Source organism: Rissa tridactyla, chromosome 4 (genome assembly GCF_028500815.1).
Source record: "Rissa tridactyla isolate bRisTri1 chromosome 4, bRisTri1.patW.cur.20221130, whole genome shotgun sequence".
NCBI classification, from domain to species: domain Eukaryota; kingdom Metazoa; phylum Chordata; class Aves; order Charadriiformes; family Laridae; genus Rissa; species Rissa tridactyla.
This window is the reverse complement of record NC_071469.1, coordinates 2,038,852-2,063,223: the sequence shown is the minus strand read 5'-3', so window position 1 is coordinate 2,063,223 and position 24,372 is coordinate 2,038,852. Positions and strand designations below refer to the sequence as shown.

At 49.9% G+C, this 24,372-nt stretch overlaps 1 protein-coding gene across 5 annotated transcripts in view; it reads left to right on the top strand.

The window, feature by feature from the left end:
- The first annotated feature begins 12,085 nt into the window (after positions 1-12,085).
- DAGLA (diacylglycerol lipase alpha) overlaps positions 12,086-24,372 on the top strand; it is a 76,108-nt gene continuing 63,821 nt past the window's right edge. For 2 of the 5 annotated variants that reach the window (XM_054201542.1, XM_054201534.1), the window contains exon 1: positions 12,086-12,188. The gene's annotated coding sequence lies outside the window, so the exon portion shown is untranslated. Of the gene's footprint in view, positions 12,189-12,353; positions 12,445-21,972; positions 22,085-24,372 lie in introns of those variants that run through there. The other 3 variants (XM_054201531.1, XM_054201533.1, XM_054201532.1) reach the window with 3 other exon arrangements.

The following is a 24,372-nucleotide window of genomic DNA, read 5'->3' as shown; positions in this document are numbered from 1 at the left end:
AAACACTTTTGAGCTCCAGAGGTGCCTGAATTCCCAGCCACCTACACCTAGGCTCTCCCAGGGTCTTCCGAAATACTTACTTTTAAAGCAGTTTTCTGCCGGTGAGAGGTGCTGTGTTAGTGTCCCAGGGTGGGTTTGCCGATGCGGAGGCCAAGCACGGCGGTGGCCTTCAGTGACAGCGTGGCCCACAAGCGAAGCAGGCTGCTTTGGTCCCTGTGTCTGTTTGACGATGCTCCTCTCCAAGCTCTACCACCCAACCCCTGGGCATTCCCGCTCGCTGCTGCCTGCCTGGACTTGAATTTGAGCTGCTGTCACACAGGCACAACAGGCGGGGGCTGTGTGTGTGCTCCTGGCAACCCCCCCTGTCGCCCTGATGTACGGGGACGAGATGTGCTGATGGCTTCTCCTTCCCGACAGGACTGCTAGGAGAGGACAAGCTGGAGAGCGGCCAGCCTGCGGACAGCCCGTGGCATGCGAGCGGGGCTGATATATTATATCTTCTTGGCTTGTCTAAGCATCTGTTTGTTTGTGTGGGTTTATCTCAACAGCAGCCATGGCAGTTTGGCACGCAATATGGTAGCTGCTGGTATGTGCAGCTTCTTTGAACGTAGCTCCAAGATGTAGCTGCCTACACAAGTCAGCTTGAACGGTCTGGGCGAGCGGCTCCGAGCTGGCACTTGCACCTATCCTCATATTCTCTGGTAATCCATGGTGGCCCAAAGCAAAGCCACAGCAGGATGGTGGCGTGTCCTGCCCTGCCAGCGGCGCATCCTCCTTCTGCTGAGCATCAGCTGCCTTGAAATATCCGAGGATGTTTTCCGTAATGCTGGCTCCAGCTGTGCCTCCTGATGCAGCTGCGCGTCCCCACGGCTGGGATGCGGAGGTGCTCTGTGGATGGAGCTGTGTGCTGCCGACGTGGCCAGAGCAAATTCTTCCTCCTCCAGAGCAAGTTCTCCCTCTTCCTCTTGGCAGCAGGAGCGGAGCAGCGCTGGGAAGTGGCTGATCTTGTCCCTGCTGCTCAGGAATCCCCCCAGGGCTGCGTGTGTGCTTGTGCATGGATGTGTGTTTGCTGGGAACAAGTGCCTGGTGAGGGTCCCATATGGGCAGCTTGCTGATCTGCAGCTCCTCCTGGACTTTCTGGGGTGATTTCAAGTCCGAGAGGCTCCTGTGACAGCAGTCTGGGTGGCGGAGTCACGATTGCTGCCCCCCAGAGCCCTGCCTTGCTTCACAAATCCCTCTGGATTACACCCTGGGGGTGTGGGAGGCGGTGACGGGAGGCAGCCTGGTCCAGCCCCAGGAGAGCAGAGGTTTCCCCAAACCCACGGCTCTACCTGTTAGACCTCGCGCCCCACAAATCCCAGCACAGAGCTGCTGTGTTCGGCACCACACAGTGGTGCGTGTCTCAGTTTGAGCTCTGCCGCCTTTGCTGCCAAGGTTTTTTGGTTTTTTGTGGGTTTTTTTTTTTTTTTTTCCTTTTCAGCTCTTCCCTTCAGAGACTTGTTTATGGCCGTCAGGGTTTGACAGGCTCTTGGCAGCTCTCCCACCCCCAGCAAAATGCCATGGGAGCCGAAACTCCCGCCCTTGCCCCGCCACTGCGGTTTGAGACCTGTTGGGAAGGGCTGTCTTTGCAGGGAAATCAAGTTGGAGACTTTTAGAGCCAGAAAAGACCTGGCACAGGGATGACAGCAGCAGAAGCCAAAAGGCTCAGATGGTTTTAAATGTCAGGGAGAGGTGTAAATGTATCTCAGAGACAGCATGTCCAGGAGCTGTGGTATTTTACAGACAGCTTGATCTCCAGAGCCAGCATCCCCTTGGCTTTCCTCTCTCTTGGAGCTGTGACTTTGCCCGGTCCTGTCCCCAGGCCTGCTGTTGTGTGACAGTGCTGTGACTTGCCCGTGGCATTCCCAGCCCAGGAGCGTGGGGATGATGCCGGTGTCTGCGGCCTCCGGTGAAGAGGAGCGGGGATGAAGGGCTGGCGGTGCTGGGGGGAGAGCTCTTGATGAGCAGAAGTGCAAGTGCATCTTGTCTCCTGCTGCTTGCGTGACCTTTTCCATTCTGAGACGATCTACCCTGACACTTGGAGGTGGGGGGGGGTGGGGGAAAAGGGGCAACTGGTCATCTTCTCGCTTTTGCTGCTGCGTATTTGCCTGCTCTCCTCTGCCACCCCCCCCGCCCCCCCCAAAAAAAAGAGTTTTAAGTCTCCAAGAGTCAGCAAGTTCTCTGTGCCAGCCATCTGTCCCATTTCCCTTAGCAACCGTTCGTCCTTTTCTCCTTCATTAAGTGTCTGAAGCAGATCCTGACTGTCAGACCCTCTCTCCTTTCCCTTTTCGCCTGCGTTTGGCTCTCTGGATCATCCCTCTTGCCTGTCACTGCTGCGCAGCCTCCTTACCTAGGAACACGATGGCCTCCCACGCAGGGGACACGGCCGCGTTCGTGTTTTGACAGGCTCTGTGTTTGCTCACGTTCTGGGCGGGCTCTGGTTTCTGCGCTTGCCTGCTGGCTATTTCTTTCCAGCCTGATCTTTTCCAGTTCCTTCTCCTTCGCCTTCACCCTGATCCATGTGCTGCCTCCTCAGCCTGCGCCGGGTTTTTTGGAAGGGAACAAGGATTGGCACTTATGTCCCCAGCACACCTGGGCTCCGACCCACTGGGCTGCTGGCTGCAGGGTAAAGATTAAATAGTAATTCTTAGGGAAGAGGCTTTGGAAATTTGCATCCGGAGCTGTGGCATGTGTTGATTTGATGGCTGCTGTTTTGGCTGATGACGTGGGTACTGAACTAGAGACTTCCAGGACAAAATAGCTTAAATTATAGCACTGAGGTGCATGGCTGGGGCTCAGGGTGCTCCCAACACCCCATCTCTCAACACCTGCACACCCGTCATCTCTGCTCTGGGCATGGCCAACAAAGCTGGGCAGCTGCATTTCCAGCACTGCCTGTCATAGAAAGGTTTAGGTTGGAAGGGACCTTAAAGATCACCCAGTGCCACCCCTTGCCTTGGGCAGGGACACCTCCCACCAGCCCAGGTTGCTCCAAGCCCCGTCCAACCTGGCCTTGAACCCCTCCAGGGATGGGGCAGCCACAGCTTCTCTGGGCAACCTGGGCCAGGGGCTCACCACCCTCACAGCCAAGAATTTCTTCCCAATATCTCATCCAAATCTCCCCTCTTGCAGTGGAAATCCCTTCCCCCTCATCCCACGGCTCCCCTCCCTGATCCAGAGTCCCTCCCCAGCTTTCCTGGAGCCCCTCGAGGGACTGGAAGGGGCTGGAAGGTCTCCGCGGAGCCTTCTCTTCTCCAGGCTGAACACCCCCAACTGTCTACGCCTGTCTTAGGAAAATTGCTGTCCATACTCGCTCTTCCTCATGTTGCCTCTGGTCCCTGGCATGAGCCTGCAGAGGAACCCAGCACCCCTGGCAATGCAGCACATCTGCCTAACAGCTCCATTGCTTCAGCCTTGCTGCTTACAATTTTTTATCTCTTTCTGCTCCTTCCCCGTGTTGTAGTTCAACCCAAAGGTGCACAAGGAAGGATCGCCTTGGGTTTTACTGCTCTTCTCCCATCAGAAATGGGTTCTGGGTGGTCAGGGCAGTTCCTAGAGGACAACTGGTTGCAATACTGGGCTGGTTTGTCCTTCTGGGGCAAGCATAAGGGTGTTGGTGCACCGTAAAACCAAAAACTGCTGTGTATCTCTTGCTGTGGCACAGCAGGGCTCTGCCAGAGAGGTCCTGGAGGAGAGATCCATGGGGAGGCAGGCTGCCCTACTCCCTGCAAAACCAAGACCATCTTGGAGACTCAAGGCACAGCCGTGACATTTGGCTGCTGTAAGCGCTGAACGACCTGTATTTGAGGGAGGGAGGACGTGCTGCTCTGCGATGCTTCATGGGCTTGAACAAAAAAGAGCTGCTGTCTGCAAGGGAAAAGTGGGAACTTCTCCATAGGATAATTATGCCGGGATACTGGTGATCATAGCAACCTCCACTTTGTTCCTAGGTCCCTATCCCATCTGCCCAACGGGCTGTGATCCCAACACCTCTGTGCACGGCTTTGCGGAGGAGCGCCGTGCTCTAACTGATAGTAGGAGGAGGATTAGGATCTCCATGGGAAGCCGAGTCTCCAGGCGAGAGCAGAGACTCCCCCTCCGGCAGTTCAGAGCTGGGCTAAAGCCAAGTGGGTTAGAAAGGTCTTTGAGGTCCTGGAGAACCGAAGGCTGGCTTTGCAGCCTGGTGTGAGGAGTGGGAAAGGAGCCAGAGAGGAATCCTTAATGTGAAACCTCCCGGTTCCGTCCAACTGCCTCAGCCCTGCTTTAAGAGTCGCCTCCAGAAGCGAGCGCAGATTCCGGAGTGAGCAGAGAAGGGGAGCGCGTTTGGCCTAATGAAATTATCCGACCGCCCTGGCTCCAGCTGCTGCTTTTTTTAATTGCATCTGCCTGATGGCCAGAAACACGGGGAGGGGTGGCATCCTCTGTGCAGCGTGTGCGGTGCCCGCATCCCACAGTGGTGTTCACGGTCCTTCTTGCTTCCTAGAGCGCCTGGCAGGCTGCAGGTGCTGCTTGGTGAAGGAAGAAGCAGACATGGTGCTCTCTTGTCGCCGCTTCTCTCCAGCGCTGACAGCCACAACACAGCTGAACCGTAAACTTCCCTATCCTGCCGCAGCGATTCCCCTCACAGGAGGTTTAGCAAGCTCCTGACAATCAAGAAGCAGCTCATTCTTGGTCAGCCCGTGGGGTAAATTCTCATGGTTTTGATATCTCGGCCAACATTCCTCCGCAGGGAAGCTGTGGTAATGCCACCTGCCCAAGTCCTGTGGAGCCCTGGGAAAAGGCCAGCTCTCGGGCTTGTGGGGGTGAATGCATCCCACATCCCTAAAGATCCTGTTAAAAAAAAAAAAAAAAAATCCTGATTCATTTCTGGGCTAGAGCTCTCCTTCCAAAAGAGGTTTTTAGCAAGGAGGATGGAGCCAGGGGCATTTGAAAGGTGGGTGGTGAGCAGAAATAAGAGAGCATGTAGGAATTTGACGGGGGGGGTCAAGCAGATAAAGAAAATGACATTTTGTTTTTATTCAGGTTGTTGCACCTGAATTAGGCAGTGCTGCGATGAAGCCGGGGCCTCCGCTGGGCTGCCAGCGCTGCGAACACAAGGTCATGAGTCAGGTCCCCGTTTTTCTCCCCTCTGAGCCTTTAGGGTTCATTTCCACGCTGCCTTTTTTTCTTTTTTTTGCCTGCAAAACCATGAGGCTTTGCAATCCAAGATGGTGCCGGGGGGGGGGGAAGCAAACTTCAGCGCAGGGCTTGCTGAGAATGAGGGGTTTGGTGAAGGATGGTGGCAGGAGGACGACGGCAAACGTACCGATGGCCCGGAGCATCGCTTTAACCACTCACCCGCTTGTCTCTGATGGAGAGGCCACCTGCAGCTGCTGGGCAGGAAAAGGCCCTGAGCTTTGCTAAGCAGCCTCAGCAGCAGCGAGAGAACTCCAGTGAAATGTTATTTAATGTTCCTCTTCAGTGGAGATGGCTATTTACCAGTGAGAAATTTCTGGGCTGAAGAGTCACAGCTTGGGTAATGCCGGATAATGTCCTTGGGAGGCGGGGAGGGGGGGGGGGGAAGCGCTGGCGGGATTTATAGCAGGTCTTTGAGGCTTGGCTTCCATAGTTAGATCCTGGCACAAATTTAGAAAAGCAGCTGGAGGATGAGTTTGTGCTTGGAATCATTAGCAGCGAGGGCTGCGCTGAATTACCAAATGCAACCTGGGGGAGAAATCGTTTCTAGGCTTTCTGTCAAGGCCGGCAAAATAAATACGTGCGCACACGTATGTATTTACTACATGCCAAAAGCGAACCCGCGGCGTTGTAAAGGCATGTAGCGCCCTGGCTCCCTGCGTGGAAGATGGCTTGGAAAAGGGAGGGATCTTGCAGAGCAGCACCCGGGAAAGCAGCTTTATGGCTGGAAAGATGGTCTCACTGTGGAGGCAAAGCTTGGAAACGTCACAACTGGGCAAAAGAGGCAGCTCACCAGTGCTGATGTGGAAGGAAAGAGCTGTGCCCAGGCGAAGGAGGTGCCAAACTGGTCGGGAAGGTCCCAGCAGTGCTCTGCCCTGCTTGCCTGTACTGGGAACTGGGTGCTGCCCCACAGCCCCATAATGGTCTGCCTGGCAGAGGTTCGTCACCCCTGTGAGTAGAGTCCCTGCCCTTCCTTTGGGTGGCATTTCAGGTCCCGGAGCAGTCTGTAAACCCCAGCGTGTCAGTCTAAGAGCCTGATTTTGCGCTTCCAGCTTGTCTCCAGAGCATCTGTCCCCAGGTTAGACTGGCTGAGGCTGGAGAGGTCTCAGCTCTGAAATGAGCCTTAGTGCTTCCAGCAGGAATCAGCTTATTCTAGGGGTTCAGGCACATGGTGTGGGACAGGAATCTGGGATGCTCCACATTAGACCAGCCTCTTGCTTTTTAAAAGGCATGAATGGGGGCCAAAGCACCCAGCTTGCACTGAGTGGGAGTTTGTTTGTCTCCAACAGGCACCAAACCCCTCTCCTGGGGGACCCTGGCAGCAGTACCTGTAGAGTACTTGAATCAGCAGCATCCCTGCTTTGACTTGTACAACTCCCTGAGCCTTTCCCTGGGTACTCCTGCTGGCTAGCTTAGCTGGGAACATGCCTGTAAAATGCTAATGAGAGTTGGGCAGAGAGAAACCTTATGAAATTCAACCAGGGCAAGTGCAGGGTGCTGCACCTGGGGAGGAATAACCCCCCGCACCAGGACAGGTTGGGGGTGACCTGCTGGAGAACAGCTCGGTGGGAAGAGACCTGGGAGTCCTGGGGGACAACGGGATGCCCATGAGCCAGCAATGGGCCCTTGTGGCCAAGAAGGCCGATGGCATCCTGGGGGCCATCAAGAAGAGTGTGGCCAGCAGGTGGAGGGAGGTCATCCTCCCCCTCTGCTCTGCCCTGGGGAGGGCACAGCTGGAGCGCTGTGTCCAGCTCTGGGCTCCCCGGGTCAAGAGGGACAGGGAACTGCTGGAGAGGGGACAGCAAAGGGCTACCAAGATGCTGAGGGGACTGGAACACCTCTCTGATGAAGAAAGGCTGAGGGATTTGGGTCTCTTCAGTCTGGAAAAAAGACGGCTGAGGGGGGACCTTATCAAGGCTTGTAAATACTGAAAGGGGGGTGTCAGGAGGATGGGGCCAGGCTCTTCTCAGTGGTGCCCAGGGACAGGACAAGGGGGAACGGGCACAAACTTGACCATAGGAAGTTCCATCTGGACACGAGGAGGAACTTCTTTGCTGTGAGGGTGGCAGAGCCCTGGCACAGGCTGCCCAGAGAGGTGGGGGAGTCTCCGTCTCTGGAGACATTCAAACCCGCCTGGACGCGTTCCTGTGCCACCTGCTCTGGGTGACCCTGCTCTGGCAGGGGGTTGGAGGGGATGATCTCCAGAGGGCCCTGCAATTCTGTGATTCTGTGACTTCATTAACAAGAGGGGAGCCTGGGTGCAGAGTCCTGAACATGGTGTGAGGAGGTGGCAGCGGGGGAGTGCATCCCCTCCAGGGCATCGCCTGGAGGAACCACAGAAGGCTCTGACCCAAGGTGGGGGGAGATTTTTGCAAGCATGCTGAGCACAGGAGAAGCACTGTCGTTAGGATAGTGATTTTTAGTTAAGACTTGAGTAATGCTGTTTGTCTGCAATGCTGCAGCAGCTGGTCCTGCTGGGGGGGCATCAGTACCTGCTAGTCCCTGCCTTGAGAGCTTTACAGTGCCAGTGCAGGCGACAGGAATGGGAGGAAGCAGAAGACAGGGACAATCTGGGAGGCGGTGGCTTTGCGTGGCAGCATTACAGCTGCTTCTGTGGGCACCCAGGCAGAGCAGGATTCTCGGGAGGTCTGACAGTGGATGATGAAGGACTTGGGTTTCCGGGAGCTTCTCGGAAGCTGTGCGGGATCCGCCTGAAGGCACTAGTTTAGAAACGCTTTGGTTGTAGGTGATGGGGGGCTGGTGGCTGTGGCTAATTGCAGGCGGGAGTCGCGCTGGGTAGCGGAGAGCTGCCAGGCAGGCTGGGGAGGCACGGCTACCACGGGTGCTGGAGGCAAACACAGGCACTTTACACTTGATGCCATGGAAATGGGCGACAGGGATGCCTCTTGCTTTGGTTTTTAAAAGCGCTTCCCAGATTCTGGTTGTATCTGGCATTGGCATCACCTGAAGGAAACCCAGTGTGGTGTCTCTCCGATTTGGTGATACTTCTCTGTGGAAATAGGTTTGATGCACGTTCCCAAGAGAGTGACAGATGGTGGGTGAGGTACCGGGGTGTTTGCCTCTGGAGGGAATAGCGGGGTAATATTATTGTTCGTCTTTTTGGTGATGGTCTGTCCCCAGTGACCCTCCCTTTGAGAATGACAGAAACATCTTGCCCAGGCACTTGTTGCAGTCCCCCCTTTTGAATTTAGCCGTGTGAAACAGCCACTGTCACCTGCGGGTCCTGGGGAGGGCTGGAGGCTGGTTTCTCTCAGACATCCCATACCCTCCGCTGTGAAGAAGCTGTCACAAAGCAGCGAAGAGATGACTTTATTTTCCCAATGCACGTGGCGGAAGAAGCTGTGGGATGATCACTTGGTGGTGAGAGTTCGCGCTCATGCAAAAAGCGATCTGAAGGCAGTTTTAGCCGTCAAGAGAAGAAGAAATAGAGATGAAACCTGGCCCAATGCCTGCAGCTGCTGGGGTTCATCCTGGTCTGGTGTTTTGCAGGGCTTGAACAGGAGCCAGAAGGCGGCTGGGTGACCTGGACGCTTGAACCGCCGTGTCAAGGAGACTGCTGCGCTCTCAGAAGATCCCGTGTAGGTTTGGTAATAACTTCCCCCCCCGAAACCCCGCTATGATTTTATTGTAATCCTTGCGAAGCAGTTGAGGGAAACTGGCAGGGTTGGGATTGAGGAGGAGAGGGGCTCGTTACCACGGGAGTAACGAACTGTCTGGTTCTGCCTGGGAGGCAAGCGGGAGCAGGATTTAAGAGCAGAGAGACTGGGTGTGCTGCGCTTGGGGGCGGTGGTAACTAAAACAAGCTGAATAATAATAATAATAATAAAAATCTTCCCACGTACACAGCTATTTTTGGTAGCTGATGGCTCCTGGGTTTACACATTTCAGAGACTCGTTACTTTTCCAAATTTCCTGAAGAGAGGGGTTTTTTTTGCTTCTAGGTTCAGGAGAATGTGATCCTTAACCCCGGAATCCCACCGGCTTTCTTCAGGACACCAAGATCAGCAGACCTGGATGGGTTCTTTGTTGATCGCATCCTTCCTGTGCGCTGCTGGCATGTTATAGAGATCTCTGGAGCTCCACCAAGTCTGCCCACAGCGGTCTGGACTTTTCAGTCATTCTGGAGAGCTGATATCAGTGATTCCAAGGTGCCAGAGCAGCCCTGTGCCACACCTGCCTGTGTGCTTGAGGTACAACACACTCCTGTTTAAAGACGAACACAGAGAACGTCCCCTGTCCTTGTGTTCCTGGGTTATTCTTCAGCAGCTGCACAAACAGGCCAGAATAGTCCAGGGGTGAGCAGGGATGGCGAGGGCCCGGCAATTTATTAAGCCAGTGTTGCTGCTGAAGGTTTTATTGTGAAACCGATAGCGGCGTGTCAGCGGAGGAGATCTCCTGATGGAGAGGCAATAAAGCAGGCTGTGTAAGTGCACCCTAATAGGTGTGTGTCCGAGTTATCCGCTGCGATAACCCAGCTGATATATGTATAGTTACCTCTGATGCTGTAACTCCGCTCTCCTACATCCCTCCTAAGGTGTAGGACTTGGCACTGAGGCATGTACATCTCTGCACCGTTGCCCTGGGCACTCAAACCCAAACTCTTTCATTTTCCCCAGGTTGGGGAAACTTCTAAGTTACTGTTCTTGCTGCAGAGGATGTAGGTGGGGACCGGGCTCAGCAGGGCTAAAAAGGTTCTCTGGGGCCTAGCGAACATCCCATTTCTTGCGATAGACACCCATTAATGTCTTAATCAAGCAGCTTTTTTTTCTGGCAAGTGGTTATTCTGCCACCCGCCCTCGCGTGCAGTGAGAGAGGGCAGTGCCCTTCGCGTGAGGGCAGAGACGGGGGATTTCTGGGGGGATGTTAAGTCCTTCCCTTAACACTTGAGGGAGTGTTAGGGAAACAGGCTTACCGGAAAACAAAGTCCAAATTTGTTTGTAAATTGTGTCACTGCCATATAGGAGGCTGGAAAGCAAGAGCTGCCGATGGCTGCGATGCACTCTGTTGCTGGAGCTGTGCTATAAATACACAAAATAAATAAAATAAAGCCTGGCCCTGGCGAACCAGCCGAGCTTTTGTGGAGCTGAGTTAGATACGGGCAGCCGGGGCTGCTCGCAAGCAGAAAGCCTGAGCTGTGTGAGATTAATTGCCTGTGATGACTTGGGTACAGGATGGCAGGATTCAATTGGCAGGATCTGGGCTGGTACACACTCTATACCACCCCTTGAACTGAAAGTCTTGAGCAGCAACTGATCACATTTTCATTAATAAAATAGCGATTTATAGCTTTCCTGAGATTCTTGCTTCTACCTGCTCCAGGTTTCAGCGCTTCCAGGAGTCCCTGCCCACCGGGCTGGCACCGCTCTGCTGAGAACGGTTCGTGCTGAAGGAAGACCTTGGAAGTGCCACACGCAGGATAAAATGATTTGTCTAAATACTATATTTGGCACCAGCTTTTCATCTAAACCCAAGCCACTTTACACCTGTCTGGCAAGATAAAGGGACTTAAAATGAGCGTGAGTGTGATTTTTGTGCCTGAATGGTATACAAAGACCTCAGCATAAATGAATACCAGGGCTTCAAAGCTTTTGCTGAATGTTTTTCTACCACCTATAGTACCGTCAGGCTATTTTATTTTCAAGGTACGGTGATATCACTGAGCAGACCATTTGAAGGCTGCTCTACTTGTTTTAAGGAGGAATGGACAGACGGGTATATGCTGTTATCCCCCGCTGAATGAGCTCAGCTGTTTTCTGGGACATGTATTCCTACCCACAGGAAACTTTTTTTTTTTTTTTGCTACTTTTCTAGTCTGTGGCAATAAAAGCATCTAAGTGATGTCCTTGGCTGATACTTTGATATGTTGAGGTCACTGCTGCGTCCAACCTGAGCCACTGTTGTCCTTCCTCCCACCCAAATGCCATGACCAGGGGAAGGCTGTTAGCGAATCCATCCTTATGAGGATTTTGTTGGTAAGTGATGCACGAGCAGGAAAAAATTGCAGTCGGATTGCAAACCAGTATCTGAAACAGAAATGGCACCCAGAGCACTGGCCGGGTCGCATAGAGCTGTAAGCGACTACAGCCAACAAAACGTTATTTCCATTTAACTCACGCAATAGTTTGAAGCCTTTTGATTAAAAGGCGATTATATTTCAAGCCCAGCTGTAGTAAACCATTGCTTATTCCACGCTGGGGGCTGAAAGCGGTGTGCCAAGGGCGCAAGCTGTAGTAGAGCAGGGGCCTGGCCTGGGAGGGTGTGTGTGTGTCTCTGAGGGAGGCCGCCATGTTGTGCTGGGGGGCTCTTCTTGGCAAAGGGGTGTTGGGGAGAGCTGGGTATGCCCACCTTCCCTCTGAAAGGTGGTGGTGGGGCTGTCCAGAAAGCAGCGCTGGGGGAATAAAGCTGCTTTGATGCCCGGAGTAGTTTTTAGGGGGGCTCTGGCTCCCACAAGCCGCAGGGCCGGGATGTACCTACCCTGGCTGGGGGCTGGCAGTGGGGAGGGAGTGGGCTCCCTCAGGGCGCTGCGGCCCTGACGCCAAGCAGGGGAGGCGGACGGTGGTCCTGGGGGAAAGGGGTGGTCCTGGCTGGGCTCGGCTGCCGCCGAGGTGGGGGCGAGTGCGGCCTGGCCAGTGGTGGCCCCGCGTTACGGGCCGGCGGGGCTCCTGCCTCCAGCCGGCGGCGGGAAGGCCCGGCCCGCGGCGCCGCCTCAGCACCGCCAGGGGGCGCCGCCGCCTCCTCCCGCACGTACGCGCTCCCCCCCAACTAGCTCCAGCCGTCGCCATGGTGACCGCTGGGTGCGTAGCGGCCCTTACGAAGCTGACGCAGTGGGCGGCCCGGCACGGGCGGGGGCGGCCCCTGCACGGGCGGAGGCGGTGTTAGAGAATCGGGGGGCCGCCAGGCCCCCGGGATGGAGGTGGCGGCGGCGGCGGCCCTGGGCCTGCGGCGGCGGAGAGGTGAGGGCAGGCGGGAGAGCGGTGGCGACCCCCGCGCCCTGGGGCGGCGGGGGAGGCCCCGGTGGGGGGCTGGCAGCGCCCCCCGCCCAGGCGGGGCCTTCCTCGCGGCGGGAGGGCAGGTCCCCGCGGGCCGTGAGGGGAGGAGGCCGTTGGGGACGAAGCGGGCGTTGGTGCGGGCCTGGCGGGGACTGCCGGCCGCTGTCCCCTCACCCCGGCGGGGCTTTGTTCTGTCCCGCCCCGCTCCGGAGGCGGTGGGGTAGGTGTGGGAGGGGTTGGCGGAGCTGTGCCCGGAGGGAGCGTTTGCCTCCGGTGCTGCGGGGAGGCGGCGGGGCAGGGGCGGCGGGGCGGCTGTCTCCTGCGGGAGCCGCCTCTTTCCCTTTCAGCTGCAGGGCCCCCTCACAAGGCGGCCTGCTCCCTAGAGAAACAGGCGGTTTCCCCCCCCCAAACAGGTGCAAGGCAGTGCATCAGGCTGATTGCGGGGTCAGAAATGGCACTCAAGACCCCAGTCCAAGCTGGCCTCGGCTGTCAGTGCTAGCCCGGTGTGGGAGATTGGCTGGGTGCTGCTGGCTGATTGTACAGGGAGAAGCTGGTGGTGTGTGGAGGGTGGGTGTGACACAGGGATTCTTTCTTTCAGCCTTTATTACATTTCCACAGGGACCGGTATCTGAAACAGTTAGCTGGCACTAAAAGAAGTTCAGTGACATGGATCTGCCACAGTGGGTGATGAGCCCTGACGATAGAAATCCCCAGTTAGGGTCACAGAGACCTGCGTGCTTGTAGAAGTAAAAGATAGATCGCTCTGAGATCTTATAGCTGGGATGTTGCCAGACCACTCAGCCAGAATTCATGCTGTGCCCAGTCCAGGAATTGGTACCTGCCGGAGTGTTTGGGACAGGCTTCAGTTGTCACTTGGAATATAGGAATGGGGATTGCCGAGTCTGCAGGTCCTGATATGTGGGATGGTACTTACAGCCACTTCCAGGTGGGAAACGGCATAATGATTGCCAAAGATAGTATATACAGCTTCTGGGACGCTGGAGTGTTTCTAAGTGTTGCGTACTGAAAGCAGCAAATCTCCACGCGATGGATTAGCCAGCATGTTGAAGGAAGTAGTTCTGTGGGAAAGTATAACCTCTGCCAAGGTGGGAAGGGGATTACTTGCCTGCCAGGATAAAACCTTGTGTTACCTGGTGATGAGTTGCTACATCCCGCTGAGTGTCATTTTCTGGTTGAACAGGGAGAAGTATCTGAGCTTGTGCGGTCAGGCTGAGAGTTTTTAAAATAGTCGTGGTTGGGAGATATTGAAATTGTAGGAAGTGGCTTCTGTAAAGACAGACAGTCTTTAATCTCTCGGTTTTATGACATTTGGCTTCGGTGAAATGTGTATCTAGTGGGGAAGTATCTAAACTGTTAAGGAGGTTAGTTTGTGGTTGAGGAGGAAGGAGTATCTATTGGGCACCAGTGGAAAGCTTTCAAAGTAGAAAACATTATCTAGGTGAAGTTATTAGTGTCCTAGGTGTTAGCTTTCTGTGTCATAAAAGTTACATTGGGTTCTTAAAGCTGCTGATTAGCTTACTGCTCAGCCCAGTTGAGTGTGTGTCAGTTTGTAGCGGACAGGCAGACCAGTAAGGGCTAACAGGGACAAGAAACTTGAACAGCATCTGCTCCGTGGTAAATGATGCATATAGCCTGGAACTTCTCTAACCAAAACCCTTCAGAAAGGAGGAGGACAAATGTTCCCCTTTAATCCGTATTTAAATAAAAGAACAGATTTGGGAGTTAACCATCTCTGCTGTTTTACAAAAAACTCACTCCCTCTGTAACATGCCATAGAGTCAAAATTACAGGCGTGAACTACATATGTTTGCTGGCACTGATCTTGATAGCGCCAACCTGTAAAAACAGATTTGATCATTTTAACTTAAGGCACTGGGTTAGGTCCTTTTGATTGCTATAGACAAAATCAAACCAGAAGTCAAAGAAACAGGGATTGCTCTAAGTCCCTGACAGCTTAATAATCGTTGCTGGGAAATGGGCAGTGAGAAAGGCAAACTTCAGTGGGCTGCGTCCACCCGTTCCTCTTTAGAGCCTTAGGAAGGGCCGGTTGTGCAACAATGTGATCTGAGTGGTTAAAATTGAGAAATGTGCTGCTCCAGGAAGAAAAGTAGGGAGGACAAAAATACTCCTGCCAATGACAAAGTTATGTTTAAAAAAAAAATTAGAGAAGAGAAATAGGGCAAACCAAAACACCCATCAGTCTGTTTCGTGAAATATCTGAATGTAGATAACAGACTTTCTAAAAGCGTTGAGAAGACTTGTCTTCAGCAGATACTCAGTGCGTCTGCGTTGTACTAGATTTTGGCAGAGTTTTATGAAACTTTGTCAAAATTCCTATGAACGAATAGTTATGACAAAAAATTCTTTGTATGTAAGCGCACAGATGTGCTTTTGGACTTTGGGTGGGAATATAAATGTCACATTCCTTGCGCGGTGTCTGCCTCAGTTTGTTCTAAGACAGAAGAGATTTTTATATATTCCTTAAACACTGCGTATATCTAAACAGAAACTGGAGACATAAACTTGGAAGCCCTCTAGCAGATAGACCCACTTGACTTGCATGTTTTTATCAGTCCCACCTGCCTTTGCTTCCCTCTGTAAAACAGTTTGGCATTTCCTGTGGGATCTGAGTGTACCAGCTGTGGATTCCCACGTAATCCATGTGAAGTTCAGGTTATGCCTTTGTGATGTGACCTTTAATCCCAGGGTGCTGCAGGTAATTGAGTTTTACGGTGCCGAGTGTAAAAACGGGCAGAGGGGTGTTTCCTGTGCAACTTCATCTTTAGAAGTGAATTAATTTTGAGTTAGCTCATCAAAACTAGGTCACTTTGCTTTCTGAGTTGCAATAAAATTGTATGGGTTTGCGAACAAGATTTATATACTTTTTCCAAGCCTTTGTGACTTAGAAAACTCTCCTTCAAGCAACGTAAATACCAATCATCTTGGTTTTGTGGGTCACTTCCAGGCAAGGACCAGCAAGCTGGAGACCTGTAGGAGATACGAGGGTGCTAACACTTGAATTAAACCAGCAGTGATTCTGTTATGCCTTCGGATAGGGGAAGGATGTTTGAGATTTTTCTTCCTTGGGTAGCAAAGTTTTATATCTACCCTAAAACAAGCAGCTTTTACTTTGGGGAGTCTGCCTGCACCCTGCTTTTCCTTTGAGTAATCAGCATACTCCTTTTTTTCAGCTTGCCACTTAGGTAGCAGCAAATAATATTTGGTTAAAGCTGGCAGTTTCTCAGATTCTGACAATGATCCAGCAGATGAATAAGTACATCCTGAGCTGGATTCAGCAGTCTGAGGAAGTTACATTTAAAGAGACAGCAATTGAGATGCTCGGAAGAGCGAAACTGATTTTCATCTGCTTTTAGAGAGCTGCAGGGCTGGAATTTCTAGAGAGCTGGGGGAAAGGAGTTCATGAAAGTGCCCTTTGTGCTATCAGCAGCGTGACAAATGGACTCTTCTGGGATCTGTGGATAGCTTTGGGATGTTTGTTCTCACTGGAATAGATTTTTTTTTTTGAGTAAATCAGACTTTTAACTTGAAGCTAGCTTGCACTGCTATTTTCTTTATTCTGCACTGTACATACATCATACTGTTAATTTAAGCATATGTCTGCCAGAACAAACAAACATGGCACGTGTTTCATGGGGGTGAGAATCATTGCGATGCTTCTAGTTAGAGCTACATTCCTTTGTTTTCAAGCTGATGTTTTGTTTTGTGTATCTCTAAAGAGAAATCAGAGGAAAAATCTTGACAATTTGCCAGGTGCAGCATCTGTCCAGCTTTGAATGTTTAAGGCAGATGAAACTGAATTTTTTTTTTTCTGATTCTGATAAGAAATCGAAAAGTTTCTCCACTAAAAAACTGAAATCAAATTGCACAAGTATAGCTGGGAGTTGATAGTCTACTCACAGGGCACAGAAATAGACTCTAGAGTCTGCTCCCTCTGTGCAACCACATTGATCCTGCTCACTAGATCTCACTCTGCTTTCCAGTAATACAATATATTTTTTTGTCTCCTACAGCAGCCCTTCCTCTGCGTATAATTCTGTGGTGCAAGATGTTAAGCGTTCTTGTTCTGCTGGCTTGTTCGGGTGCATGAGTTAGGATCAAGATGCCAGGCACCATGACTTAAGATCATTATAAAACTAAGTGTATATAAGAATGTACTCATACCTAATCCGTTTTTTTAAAAAAAAAAAGTCTAGAATGCCGTGGACTACTTAATTAACTATTTAAAGCATCATTACAAGCTTTAAAGAATGATAACGATGCATGTGAAAATTGGTGGGTTTATATTTTAGAAGCAACATATAGTAAAGTGGAATATCCTAATATAAAATGCATACAAAATTTGGGTTTAAATGCAAAGCATAATGCTGCTGTACCTTGATGATTTTGAATAGAAGGTAGAAATCCTACTGGGCTTTGGAAAAAATGTGCTCTCTGTCTTCAGTCATTTCTCCTTTTCTGTTCTTTCCCTTCCTCCTTTTTATCCTTTTCCCTGCTCCTTCTGGTGAAAGGGGTGCAGGTCCCTTACCTCATAGACTGGATTTCTTTGAAAAGATGTCAAGCTAAAAGATTAAATAAAAAAGGCTGCTGATTATTTTTCTTTTCCTTGCAGCAAGAGTAGAAAAATCTGCATGGCAAGCAGAGACTGCTTGACTAACAAGGAGTTTTCTCATGGGCTCTTAACCCTCAAGCTTCCACTCTTTCCTTTTATACCAAGGCTTCTTTAACTAGACTTGTGCTCCTACGGGCTCTTGCAGACCCCTGGAAGTCCTCCTCCTCACTGCCCTCCCATTGGAGTTTCTGCCCCTCTGGCCTGACCTTCTGGTCTCCTTCAGGTTGACTCCAAATGTCTGTGGAATTGCGTGAGAATTCATGGCTTTTTAGTTCTGTTCAAGCTGTTAAATCAGTAGCCAGGCTGCTTTGGTTCTTGCATTGTTCCCTTTGGGTGAAATTAAAACTACAAGTGGATTCCTCAGTGATGTCTTTGACCTTAATAAGAATTTCTCCCTGAAAACAGGATACAAGATACAATCCTGGAGTCTTAACAATTCTAATTTTCCTTGTGTTCTGCTCTTGCCATTTCATTGGGCAAAGGTGCTGTTCAGCAAGCAATGATAACAAACCCAGTGCAACTAACTTCTAGTAAACTAATAATATGATTGATAAATTGTGTCCGAGTTTGTTTAAACTGATCGCGTTTCCATAACCTTATACATAGATCTACATTGCTGCATCAGCAATAACCTGGTGATTGCTCCAGCACACACCTGCAGAGGACTGTTGGTAGGGTTATTGTGGCAATCCTAGTTGGGGTGGAGTTTGTGCCTAATGTGTGTTAATGTGTATTTTCTAAGTTATGTGTATTTTCTAAATGCCTGCTGTTTCATAAGAAGTTTTGTAAGCTCCTCCCTGTAGATCTAGGATCGTGCTGCTTGCATGCACTTCCATTTTCTCCAAGTCTTAACTCGGAGTGAGAATGTCCTTGTGCCCTGGGTGGGATCCAGCTGCGAAAGCTGTCAGGCACAATCCTGGAAGGTATCTGTGCCAGTCCCTCTTCCTCAGCATGCTGGGTTCTGTTGGGGCATTGGCATCTTTAGGGATGAGTGAGCACTGATGATCCTTTTCAGGAGTTTGTTCTCCCACCGTTGCTGCTGGGATAGCTTATTTCATACAGTTTGGCTCTCTGCGACATGCGAGACAGGAAGATTTGCTTGGAGCGTCTAAACAATGAGTGTCATATTATTGAAGAGCTAATTACTTTTTGCTGAAGGAGAGCGGAGACTTGCTGGTACTGAAATTGATAGTATGAGATTCTCCTCTTCTTGTGAAGACACAGTAAGATAATTTGAAACAGTGTTTATGGTTACTAGGAGTAATTAGCTAATCAATAAATATGAGAAGGCTACCATAATAGGTGCTCTGAGCATTTGCCATGTCTTTTTTTCCTCTGTAACATCTGTTTCTTTGTGATTTGTTGGTCTTAGATTATCAGCACATATCTGAGAGATTCTGAATTTAGATCCAGGCAGGCTTCTAGATTGAGTCCTTATACTTTTCTGAAGAACAACAAATGTGCAAATAAACTGGTGAATCCCTTAGGCCACCTTAAATAAAATTGAACTGGATAATAGGAAGAAACCAGGAAATCCAGGACCTTGCTATTACAGTTTCATTGCAGTAAGTACAATAGAAATGGCAAGGCCTGTATGGAAAAAAAAAAAAAGCTCTAGTGCAATTCTACCCTGAAAGGTTTCCATTCAGATCTGTTGTGCTGCTCCATGTCTGTTAAAAGTTGGAATTTACACAGCTCTGCATCTTTTAGAAAGAAGAATGAAATCTAATACTATGTCATGGCTTGTCTTTTCAGCACAGATCTATGTAATGTACTTGCTGGTGTTTACAGCCATAGATACAGCCTTGATGTATTTTTGGAATATAGATTCCAGCTCAAAAGTCTGAGCTTCTGGAAGCTTGTCTTTTCCCCATGTGATCTGCCAAATGATCTTGCAAAATTGTGCTTTATTCTCTTATGGGAAATTAACTATTTCACCTCCCATAAAATCCGAGCAAGTCAGATGCTTCTTTTGAGTTTGCAGCATCTCAGCCAGCCTCTGACTGTCCTGAATAAAGTGAATCCTACCTTCTTGTGTTGTCTTGCATACTATATTTCTTGGTCGTATCAGGACCCTTTAAAAGTGTTCATCACTGAAATTCAACCTAGAGCTGTCTGATAATTTCCCTTTACGCTTGGCTTTGTCGGTGTCCAAAATGTATTTTCTTTCCTTTTTGAAACACAACTTGGATTTTGGTGTTTGAAAATTCACATATGAAGAGAAATGAATGAACTCAGTGCAACCCTCCATTGATAAATGTTTCTGGAACAGTAAGTGGACCACTTTGTTGCTTGTCTGCTGTTGAACTCAAAACAAGCCCTCTTTTAAAAGTGCACCAGCCAGCCTTCAAGAACTTCAGACCCTCTGGAAACAGCAGAGGTTTTCTAGCCTGGTGGCCTGGCTCTCCTTCCAGGATATCCTTGCAAAGACGATGTGTCCTTCCATTTCAAAGGTCCTGTGTGAGCGTTACCTCTCAGCCAGATTCAACCTTTTAAACTACAGTGCCCTTTTTGTGATTCTGTTCTGATTCAGTTGTTTGTCACCATCTCCACGGCATCAAGTATCCGCTACTGACAACCGCTTCACTAAATGAGAGTATTCAGATAAGAACTTCTGTATTTTTGCTTGGAGGGGAAACGTGTGCCCATGATTCCCCTTTCAGAAGAAGTAAAAAAAGTTCCCATTTGCTCTGGATAAGTTACATCCTTAAAACAAAATGAAGAAGCAGTAATTTGCGACTTCTCTTAAGTTCCTGTTGTAGTGGGTGCTTTTTTTTTTTATTCCCTGAATAGAATGGAGAATAATGACAGATTTCTTTGAGAGATTCTGTCTGTGTGCTGTGGGATTGCTCTTCCCCTCACTTCTGTCATTTTCACTTATTTTCTAGCAGAGAAAGAGGCTGCTCTTTCTTTTCAAGTCTTCCTTCCGAGGTTAATATGGGGCTAAAACTATTTGGCACATGAATAATGAAGCGCATAGGAAGCGAGAGATGCCTTTCCTGAGATGTTACGTGCATATTCTAAAACCGGAAAGAGCAGAATTTTCCTCCAACTTCAGTGACATGAGAGGAGCACAGTGCAAAATGCCTTTGTATAATTGTGGTGTTAAAGCTTCGCTCTGCAGGAAGCCATGGGCTTCTTTCTCCAGAAGCCCTTTCCCCTCTAAATTTCATGCCTATTCGTGGTTCAATATCTTGCTTTTGGAAAACAGTCTTTTATCCTCATTGATATTTTTTTTTTTTTTAAGAAAAAAAAAGCTAAAAAAAGGAACATGGTTTGCTCTCAGATCTGGAATAAAGCCTTTTGAACACCTCAGGGGACATAATCAAATTTAACTTGATAGGAAATGGGGACATCCACAAATGCAGCGTTGTCCTCGGTGCCTCCAAATGTTACCGGCCTGGAAGAGTCTGAGATGGAGAACTTTGCGGGCTGCCTGTAACTATTAGTTTACCTTGCTTTATAGGACCCCAGCTCTCTGCTGGTGGGAAAGAGAATCGAATTTATCAATTCTCTGAGGCCTTGGTCTGACTTTCTCTTGGATGAGGGCGGAGGAATTAGTATAGGCGGTTTTGGAGGTGGGAACCACGTAGGATGCTGCAGAAAATGCTCGTTCTTCTGTGAACGGGTGGCTGAGTAAGTGTGGTGCATGCATCTCAAGTGCCTCATGGGAGCCTGCTGGTAATATTTACAGAGTTTGTGAATTCGGAGTATGCGGTGTTTGAGTTTGCACGCAAGCCCAGAAGTGTCAAGTATGTTTAATTTGCCCCAGTGAAGCGGGAGAGGGTGTCAAAGCTTGTGCAGGAAGCCTGAAAAACCGCTGTGAGGTGGGGAGCAGGTACTCGGGGAGAAGAAACATAAATATGCATACTTTAGTGGTTTCACTATAATCTAGTGGGCAAGTTTGCAGGACATATGCCTGAGTTTTTAGATTTGCATTTAGAAACGCCACCCATGCCCTTCATGGTGTAAGGAACCTGTATTTTGTGTCCCTCATTCTGCTGGCTCCTCAGGTGTTCGTTCCCTGGAATGGCTTGAAAGCCTCTGGTTTGGAACTCTAAGGTATCTTGCATCTTAACCTTTATTCTTTGAGACACGCAATGCTTGTTTTGTGATAAGTTACCTTGACCAGGTCCCCAAGGGGATGATAAGGACACGCATCCTGGGCTACATCCCCAGCAGCGTGGCCAGCAGGTTGAGGGTGGGGATTCTGCCCCTGGTGAAGACCCCACCTGGAGTCCTGCATTCAGCTTTGGAGTTCTTGGCACAGGAAGGACACGGAGCTGTTGGAGCGGGGCCGGAGGAGGCCCCGGAGATGCTGGGAGGGCTGGAGCCCCTCTGCTGGGAGGACAGGCTGAGAGAGCTGGGGGGGTTCAGCCTGGAGAAGAGAAGGCTCCGCGGAGACCTTCCAGCCCCTTCCAGTCCCTCGAGGGGCTCCAGGAAAGCTGGGGAGGGACTCTGGATCAGGGAGGGGAGCCGTGGGACGAGGGGGAAGGGGTTTCCACTGCAAGAGGGGAGATTTGGATGAGATATTGGGAAGAAATTGTTTGCTGTGAGGGGGGTGAGCCCCTGGCCCAGGTTGCCCAGAGAAGCTGTGGCTGCCCCATCCCTGGAGGGGTTCAAGGCCAGGTTGGCCGGGGCTTGGAGCAACCTGGGCTGGTGGGAGGTGTCCCTGCCCAGGGCAGGGGGTGGCACTGGATGATCTTTAAGGTCCCTTTCAACTCTAACCATTCTGTGATTTCACCTCAGAAATAGCGATTTCCCTTCTACTGGGAGTGATGGAGAGCGAAGGAATTCAGCCGGCTGCTCTGTGCTGTTCTTTATCCGACAGATTCTCACATCTTTGTTCTCCTGCGCTTTGGTGTGTGTCTGGGCCTGCTGATGGAGGAGCTGGGGGTGGCTAGGTGAGGTTAAATGGATGTTTCAAGACGGTAGGCGTTAGCAGAGAAATAAATTAACGAAAAGTGTCCCGCATTGGGAACAAGAAAAGGAAATGAGTCTTTGTGGAACTTGAATTTTTGGCATAATGTGAACTGAAAGCCTGATAAAGACTTGCTGCTGTTCTGCATTTTGAGGTTATGCTGTAGAAGCCGGGGAGGTGAAGCAGCAGATCTGCTCTGAGACCGCTTCTAATGACTCCCAACTCTCAGAAATATATCTTGAGTTGAGAGAAGGGAAGTAAATACGCTGTGCTTATTCTCTGAAATGAGTAAGCATGCTAATATGAAGTCTTAGATTACTTTTTAAAATTAAGTGACAGCTACTACTGGATGTGCGGGGTGCTTTTGTTAGCTTGAAGTTGCCTGGGCAGGCTGAGGAAGAGGATGGAACTGCCCAAAGCAACATGGAAGTCTCTCCAACACCGACTATCCTGGACTGTTCATCTCTGAGATACCTGAGCTAATTATTTTAAAGCATTGCAATGTTGTGTAATGGACAAGTCAATGTCCTTTATGTCCCCAGCTGCTGCTGTATTTATCCTGTGAAAAACTGGGGTTTTTTTTCCAGCTGCTCTGCTCATCTTTCTTTTCTACTGAACTCTTAATTTGTTATAAACAAAAAAGACTTTAAGCAGGACAATGGATGGGGTTTTAATTGAAGAGAGGAGAGCGAGAGAGAGAAAGCTCCACTCTTGCTTCCACTTAAATGTGTTCCTACGGAATAAGGCCTTTGATTCAGATGATCACAGCACCAGACAAGGAGGCAGGCATGCGTTTTGGAAAATAACGTAGTTAAACTGAGAGGGGGGAAAAAAAACATCACATTGGTTTCTGGTGCTGTAGCTGCAGGTCTCTGGCATTTTGTGTCACTGCTCTGTATATTGTAGCTATGAAACGAAATCCCTTTGAGTGCCAAAGCGTGAAAGGGTGTGGTTAAAGCAATCAGGAACCTTTTCACTTTAAATTACCTGATTTATGACATGAAAATCTCAATGTTAACATAGATTTGTTTTGCAAACCATTGGACTGTAAGTTACCTGGTGGTACGCCAAAACACTCCCTCTTGGCTAGCATGGGAAAATACAGCTCTTGAGCCTCTGCTCCAGACCACAAGGGCTAAACCCTCCCGAAGAAAGAGTAAGTTGAACTTTCAGTTCTTTCAGCAGGAACCATCTCAGTAATATCCTGCATTTATGTTAATATTTGAGGAAGCCTTTTGGGTGGGGGAGTGTGAGGGAACCCCCCTTTTCTCTTCCTGTTCTGCACTGGACTGCTTTCGTCTTTCCAGTATGTCTGGGGTTGCAGCTTTTGTGTTACCAGTAGGAACTGCAGACTGGTCTTCTGTCTTTGGAACTGGAGGTGCAAGGCTTTTGCTGTGGAAAAGGTGCAGTGCCAGAGGGTGGGATACTGGAACTCCTGGTTCTCCAAGCCTAAAGAAGCAGGAGATCCTGTTTCCAGCAAATGTGTCCGCCTGTTTCCTTGTGCTTTAAATGAATATACTGGTGTTTGCAACTGCCTTGCACCTAACTGCTGCCTCTGTGCAGGGGTTTTCCAGGAGTTTGCATTTCATAATGGAGTTTTTTGTTTAAACTAGATTTTTCAAGAGGGAAAAAATTGGCGGATGCCAATTAGGAGAGAGGAAAAGGGAGGAAGATAACGATTATCCAAGACTCGGTGGCCCTCAGGACTGCGTGGCTGCTGCTCCCTTTTTGTAGGGAGCAGGAGTAGAAGAGATGAGAAAAGTGTTATCTTTCTTTTCTTCAAATATTCATAGTGTTCCTGCTGCAGAGGAGCAAGGCCACCAAGACTTCATTAGATATTTCTGCTATTGAAAAGGTTGGAAGCAGTTGTGGCTCTTACGTTCCTATGGGAACAGATAGGAGATGCAAGGGCTTGAATTCTCAACTGTAAGGGGATTTGTCAAGAAAAGTGGGAAAAGGATTTAATTTCTGATTTGAGTGGGAAACTAATATTCATTCTTTCCCCAATTGGCTCCTGACTGCAAGTTTGTCTCTGCCGCAGAGGAGACAGGATTTTGTGCAGTGTCTTCAAAGGCTGCTTCGTTGCTGCATGGCCACAGAGTTAATTACAAGCTGGACGATGAGATGCACGAGTCCACCCTGCTGCCGTTTTACCAGCTCAGCAGTTCAGTCGCTCTTTTTGGATGGAGGGGGCCAGCAAAAAGGCGGCTGGATGAGAATGCAAACACAGCAGCAGGGTTAGTAACCCCGTCTGAATGAATGCTCCAGACTAAACTATTTCAGAATCCACTCTTACCACCTCATTTAAAGTAGATAAGATGTTCAGGGCAGGGATATCCAGATTTGTTTCTGCTGCACTGAGCTGCAGCCTGTTGTTAGAGCAGTTCCTAGGAAATACAGGACTTTGCCCAGTCCCGTCTGGCACGTGGCTCTTCCTGGGGAGATCAGCCGACATGCTGTGAGTAGGTTCTCCCTCTTCAGAATGCCTGGGTGGCAAAAGATTCACGGTATATCAAGGAAAACAGCTGCATTATGTGACCTAGGAGGAATTGCGGTCCCAAAGTTGAGGTTGCTCT